Genomic DNA, 8,018 nt, shown 5'->3' with positions numbered 1-8,018 from the left:
AAATAAAATCATGGGAAAAGACTGGTCTAACCCTGGGCATAAATGTAATTTTTTATAAAATTTTCTCGATCTGGAGCCCTGGCGCGACGCGGCGCTATTGCGTTATGTCACTGGAAAATGAAAACTGGAAAATTGCATGGTGGAACAATGTGGTGGTATCGCGTTGCCACTTTGTTTGTGAACTAAAAGTGCACCACGATGTGGTGGAATCACATTGGTACACTGGAAATTGACAGCTGCTATTTTGACACACTCTGCGATGCGCTACTGGCCTGAATGACTATGTTTAATGATTGAAACTTAAAATCGCCATAACTTCTTACTCGGTTGTCGAATTTAGTCAAATTTTATATCGTTGGAAAGCTAATTAAATTTCCTATGCAATGGCATGATCTAATATGAAAATTACTAAGTATTTCAAAAAATTTATTTAGGATAGCCCATGTACTGAGGGTTAATCAAGGCTAGAAAAATATGGGGTGTTACAATATCTCTTCCTTGGGAACATTCATCCTCGAATGTGGATAGTTAATCTAAGAGAGTACGGGCAGACTATGTTTACGTACTGAACTAGACATACACAACTGAAGCATGATTACGTGACTAGTCTGGTGGACTGAACTTACATACTGAACATGCATATCTGATGTATGATTACATGGCTAAAATTGATTTATGAAATATATGATTGAATGAAGATGATATAAGATGGTAACTGAAACCAAGTTTGTAATAGTATTGAATATGGGACCGAGTAGTTTTAAGAAAGTTATGATGTACAAGACACCATCTAACTGAAGGACGACTGAATAACTTCGACACACTACTGAGGCCTGAGGAACAGATGACATAAACTGAACTTCACGAACTATTTAGAGTGTAACATAAGTCATGAGAACTGAGTATACTGGGAAACATGAATACGTGTATCATGAACTGCATGACTTGAGTTTGGAATTTCTAAAGTTATGGAACCTGATTCATACTACAGAGTAAACTGGAACTCCTTATACTAGGAAGTGTAAGCGTGCTTAGTCTTCTACCATGTATTGTACTACCATCTCCCCCTCAGATTAAAGTCGTCATTCTAAATCTGTGGATCACTTAATAAACTCCAAACTAAACTGTCACCACTTTACTTCTAGAGTCTAAGATACAATAATACTCAGAAACACTGAACGCATCCTGAAGGACTACTCTTAATAACGTAAGGTCCACTACTAGTAATTTCTTTTGATACACAATTCTTAGCCTTCTATAGCCCCAACAATCATCATATAGCAATATCAATGCCGAAAAATCTTAGAATTCTCACTCTTCCTTCTACTAGCTCAATCTTCAAAGATTCAAACTTATTTTCTAACACATAACATTGATATCTGCAAATCTTTAATAAACATACTACTTTCATCATAGGCTACAAGTATCACATCTACAACATATATTTTAAATCAACAAACTTAAGTCCTTGCATATATACTGCTTTAAGCCTACTAATTTACCTTTCATACAAATAGCCCCATGATATATAATCTGCTCAAATTCAAATAATACTATCCCCATTTTACTACTGCTAAACCCCTAGGTCCTTTCTTTTAACTCTTGGACATATGCTATCATAGGATTATGATAAGGGATCAAATATTATAGCACAAAAAATAGGTATGCGATCAGTACATGGGAATGTACTGGTATGCTAAATGAGGTAAGGCATAATGCATGGGTTCATATGCATGAACAATAACTAATTGAATGATATGCAAGAGCTGGATATCATGCATGGAGTATCTATAACTACTGAACATACTGTGCATACTGTGACTGAGTATACTAGAACTGAATCTAATAACTGATAACTGAATATGCTGATAATCTGAGATCACTGATAATCTGAATTACTAATAACTGAATGACTGTATCAGATAGTCTTGATTCTGTAGAACTGAACTGAGTTCTATTTTGAAGACTGAGATTGAAACTATGAGAGGTAATCATCTAACCAATATGCCCCAAATAAGATAAAATAACTGATCTGGGGTCCAATCTGTAACCCAAATTAGAAAGATGTCTATACTGTGCCACGGGTAAAGATAAGTTGAAGATTAACCCTCTACTAGAAGGTTTCCTAAATGAGAACGGTGGTACCCTTTATTGCCAGGTAGAGCACCTCATCAACCCTCAACTGGTAGGTTTGATGTCTCAATCCACGCTGGCTACATAGTTCTGGAATGCAAGGATTTCTTCTAAGGATCACACCCTCTGCTGGTAGGTAAGCCCCCATCCTTAGGTTCACTCGGTGCTGAATCCTACTCCTAACTGAAAGACACTGAACTGAACTGGACTGATACTGAGATTAATGAGTCTTTCTAAGTTTTGTAACTGACTGTATTCTACTGAGTTTTGTAACAGACTGAGAGTACTACTGATTGTGACATGACTGATACAATTCTGTAGCTGTCATTGGCTCTAAGTAACAGCTAGATTGTCGGGTATTAAATAGCCTAATGACTCAATAGCACGAAAAGTAAAGCATCCTATGATCTTGCAAAGTAGAACAATGTATACATGTTCATATATCATCTATAGAGATATTTTATCAAACACTTGTAGGGCATAAGCTTGTTCATAAATGGAGAATACATGTTAGCATGCTATAATGGCATTATTTCATTGTCATAGACAATTTATCAAGCACAAAATAAACATACTTAGTTCATTAAATCATAAACACTTAGGGTTAACATGGTTATAACAATCAACTTGCAAATTGAAAGGTTTATCATGAATATCATGTAATTCAATACATAGGATCAATTCTTGGAACTTGTAATCTAAATCATGGATTTAAAACTCAAACAACATCATGAACATGAATTCAATCTAATTCAAACATGGAAATCATAAATCATCAATCTTTTGTTTTGAAAAATAATTCTTGGGCTCTATGGATGAACACTAACATACCTTAATTCGTGAGATTCTTGAAGTTCTTAAAGATATTATTGGGATTGACCTTAGTTTTTGAGAGATAGGGTTTATTTTCTTGAGAGAGAAATACCTTTTGATTTTGGAGAAAAGTTAATAATGAAGGGTTTAAACATTTTTAGGGCTTAAATCTCACATCTAGGTGGAATAAAATTATGGGAAAAGACTGGTCTAACCCTAGGCACAACTTTATTTTTTTGCAAAATTTTCCCGATCTGAACCCCTGGCGCGACGCGGCACTATCGCGCTGTGTCACTGGGAAATGACAACTGGGCAATTACATGGTGGCGAGATATGCAGTTATTGCGTTGCCACTTTGTTTGTGAATTGGAAGTGCACCAAGATATAGTGGAATCACATTGGTACACTAGAAATTGACAACTGCTATATTAACACACTTTGCGATGCACTATTGGCCTGAATGATGATGTTTAATGACCAAAACTTAAAATCGTCAAAAATTCTTACCCGATTGTCAGATTTAGGCGAATTTTATATTGTTGAAAAGCTAATTGAATTTCCTACGCAATGGCAGGCTCTAGTCTAAAAATTACTAGTATTTATTTAGGATAACCCATGTACTGAGGGTTAATCTTGGCTAGGGAAATACAGGATATTACATACATGCACACATATAAATCAGTGAGAGGAAAATAAAGAACATAGGCAAAATTTGAAAAAAAAGGGACACACAGTGAATGAGGAACCTAAACCGGCCAGGTTTTAAGTTTTTCGATGAGAAACTCACTGGAATCATTCCTTCCTCACCGAGTTCAACAACCTCTTCCACTAAAATCAAACCCCACGTAGCAGAAACCTCCAAAAACGACCAAATCCACTCATAAAACTTCCAAAAAACCAGCTACTAAAAGCCCTTTCCCAAAGTTATCATTGTTCCGGCATCAAAACCTCACCGAACCTGGAATCAGTGACTCAATTGTCCTAAAACTGACTTCCATTTTAGTTTGTGGTGAACTCCACTGGAAATAGACAAGACAGATCGATCTCGTTACGAATTCGTGGACGAGTCTTTCATTTTCTTCACGATTTTAGTTCGGGTTGGCAAAAAATAGAATAAATAGGTTAGATCGAGGTTCTATTTGTTTGTTAGTTGAGGTTTGGTATGAGAATTCCATTTAAGGTTTTAGTCGGAAGGAGAAATTTTAATTAATAGCAACATTAAGGTCTATTTCTCATCTTATTTTCGATTAATTTTAATTTTTTAATACTTCATATGGTGTATTCATAATGTTGGGAACCTTGCTTTATCTTATTTGGTTGTGTTTAGATTCTGAATAACTGTGGATATTCATTGATTTGTCCTCTTGAATCGGTTAATTGAATGATTCAACCTCATTTGATGTAAATGAAGTTAAGAGTTGGAATTGAAACATTAACAAAAGTGAATATTGATTTATCTTAATTCACTAATGTTTCTTGATTCGAAATAAGCATTGACTTTGTTAAATTTGATAGTCTCATATTTTAGGTCGAAAATTATTAGGTAAATGGTAGGTTGGGTATGCAAAAGTAAGAATTGTGGTTTGTTGAATGTTTGAATGTTCATGTGAACGGTTTTTTTCTATTTTGTCGCTTGAATTAAAAAATGTATTCATTTAACCGGGGATGCCCCGAGACACATTATACTTATTTACGAAAAATGCCCCAAAGTATTATGTACGCAAAGGAGGTTCGTGATCAAAGCCCGATGCACTGGGTAAAGCATATAGGATAGTTAGAATAGTCTAGATTTTCTTTTCAGCATTTTTATTTTGGTGTTGTGTTAAATTAGACTGGACACTATTTTATAAATTTTTAAGTGTTTGGCTGTTTGTTTTTGTGTTTATGTGTTTGTTGGTTTATATATTTATAGTGCCATGCTAGTCGATATAATCTATGATGCCACTGTGGTTGAATCACGAGACCGAAGGGTGCCTAACTCGTGCCTCTTGGTCAATAGAATTCCTTAATCAGAATATCTATTTGTGGATCAGTTTTAAAGAGTCAAATTATTTTGAAAAATAATTTACAGTAGTGACTTGGCACACCAGATTTATGTCAAGTGGCGACTCTAACTTCAAATGAAAAAAAATCCTTTTCGATTTTTTTTAATCTTTTGTCACTTAATAATAAAAACTCTTTCAAACTTGAAATGGAATATTTTTGGTCAAAAAGTGGTGTGACAGCTCTGGCAACTCTGCTGAGGATTTTTTCAGAAATTGAGCTTTCATGTTGTATCAGCTTAGTTTGACACTATAAATGTATAGGCATTCTGTTATTGTTTGTGTTATTATTTTATCATTGTCGAGTGCCTACAGGCTATGTGTTTACAACTTTTCTCTTATGTGTTATATCTGTCATTATTTGTATAACGCAAGTCATTTTTTTGTAATAAGTCCCAGAGTACACGTCATGTACACGAACTCTAGTTGAGTCACCCTTATTTTAGGAAGGGGAGCCATTGTGTGTAGGTAGTAGGTGGAAAGCTCTCGCAGCCACTATTGACCATACACTCTCCCAAACAGCCTTGTTAGTGTACTCCAACATAGGTTAGTATTTAGGTCATGCTTATCTGCTTCATACTGAGACTTAGAGGGACACACTTGGTCCATATAGGAGACTTACCTTAAAAGAATCCGTACGTGCTAAATGTTGTATCTTTGAGGGTAACAGGGTCATTTAACTGACTGATTTTGGAAAGCATGTGCTAGAATTAAAGGCGCGTGTGTTTAGGAAAGGAAAAAGAAAAGAAAAATGGATCAAAAAGATAGAGAGTTTCATAGTTTTTTTGGAGTTATTTATGACTTTGGTTTTACACAACCCAAAATTTGAGATAGGTAGAATGTCCAAAATCAAGATTCAATGGCCCTAGTTCCTTTTGTTTCCTTCTTTTGAATAATGGTCGGGACAAAATGATGTCTCATTGTCTACTTTTTTTGTTTGAAAATACTTTGTGTTTACATTCAAATAGGTGTATGATGTAGACACGTAATTTTTGTCCCTCCAAAAGTCAATTTACCCATTTACCCCATCTTACCGTACACCCCCTTTCAATTAATAATTTTTCGACAAAAAGACAAAAAATTATAACCAACTCACAATAATTCTATAACGAAAAATAACAACCAATCCACCTCACAACCCCTTATCCTACATCACCTTACCCTACCTTCTAGGCTCTCCTATCATATTTTTTTATTCCCTTTTTAAGAACAAATAAAAAAAGAGAGAAGGGATATATACATACACACTCACTAGAGGGGGAGAGATACATACTCACTAAAGGAGGATACATGCACACAGACGCAAAATACACACCAGCCACTAGAAATTATACACACACCGAGCCATCAGAAAATACACACACCCATATACTCACAGATTAGAAAATACAACACACACCCACAGATAAAATTAGAGAGAAAAATAGAAGAATAATAGCTAGAGTTAACGGAAAAATCAGCAAGTAATAGTGAGCAAACGGAGAGAAACATGAAAGACACTTTTTTTTTGATGAGTTATTGCTGGGAAACATCGTTATCGATCATTTTCTTCTCAGTTTCATCTTTGTTGAGATTGCCGGAGCTCCAACAAAGATAGAATCGTAAACCCAAACCAAATTGAGATCTCCCTATTTTTCGATCAGAAATTCATCGGTAAACAACCCACCACTCACCTAAAAATATTGTTGTTCCATGGTTTTCCCCCTTTCTTTGAGTTTTATTATAGCACAAAAAATAACCTAGCCTTGATTATGGTGGGATTTCATTCAAGGTCAGTTGGAAATCATTGATTTGGGATTTTTACATCGGTGTCAAATTTGTTCGAGTTGTATTTCTCAATTCGAGTTTATTTAATCACTTGTTGATGCTGATTCGGGGTCTTTGGGCTTAGTTCCGTCTTTCAATTGCTTAACTTGCACAATAAAGGCTTGATTGGAGGTCCAATTCTATATCTTCTCATTTTAATTTCATTATATGTGAAGCATGATATGATGTAAATGTTTGATGATTTTGATTTGTCATTTTATTTCATTGATAATGGTTGTGGATTATTGAAAATAGTAATTATGAATTGTTACATCGAAATCTTGAGTTGAATTTTGGAGCGAAAATTGAAAAATCGATAAAAGAGGTTAATATTATTGTGCTTTGATTAATCGATTGTTGTTGGATTTGAAATGGAGATTAATATTGTTGAACTCGATTGTATCATGTTTTAGGACGAAATTGATAGGCAAATTTTAGGTTTTGGGTAAGGAACTCATAGGATTCTATATCATCGAATGTGTAAATATCTGTGTTGAGTGATTTCTCCACTTCTATCGTATTTTATCAAGTGTATTCATTCGTCGGGGAATACCCTGAGGTCACATTGTACCTATTCACTGGGGAATGCCCTGAAATATTATGTACGGAAAGGAGGCTCGAGATCAAGGCCTGAGGCATCAGGTAAATCATAGCTAGGACAATTAGAATAGTTTAGGTTTTATTTTAGCATTTTTATTTTATTTTGTAATAAATTAGACTGGACACTATTTTTGTATTCTTGATTGTTTTGGTTGTTTATTTTCTTGTTTATGTATTTTTTATTGGTTTATACATTTGATAGTGTCGTACTAGCCGATATACTCCACGAAGCTACTATGGTCGAACCACGAGATCTTGGAATGCCTAACACCTTCCCTTCGATCAAAAGAATTCTTTAACCGAAATCTATGTTCATGAACTAGTTTTCAAAGAGTCAAAAATCCTTTTGAAAATGGATTTCCAAAGATGACATGGCACACTAGATTTATGTCAAGTGGTGACTCTGAGTTTTGATTGTTAAAAGTCCTTTTCGAAACAAAATGTTTTATTTTATCACTCAATATTAAAACTCTTTTGAAACTTAAAATATTCTTTTTGGTAAAAAGGAGTGTGACTGCTCTAGCGACTCTGCTAGAGACTTTTTAGAATTTGAGCTTATTTTTGAGTTGTATTGTCTTAGTTTGAAACTATAGGTGTATAGACATTTTGTTATTATTTGTGTTA

Source organism: Capsicum annuum, chromosome 3 (assembly GCF_002878395.1).
Source record: "Capsicum annuum cultivar UCD-10X-F1 chromosome 3, UCD10Xv1.1, whole genome shotgun sequence".
Classification (NCBI taxonomy): domain Eukaryota; kingdom Viridiplantae; phylum Streptophyta; class Magnoliopsida; order Solanales; family Solanaceae; genus Capsicum; species Capsicum annuum.
Note: the sequence above shows the minus strand (reverse complement) of the source record.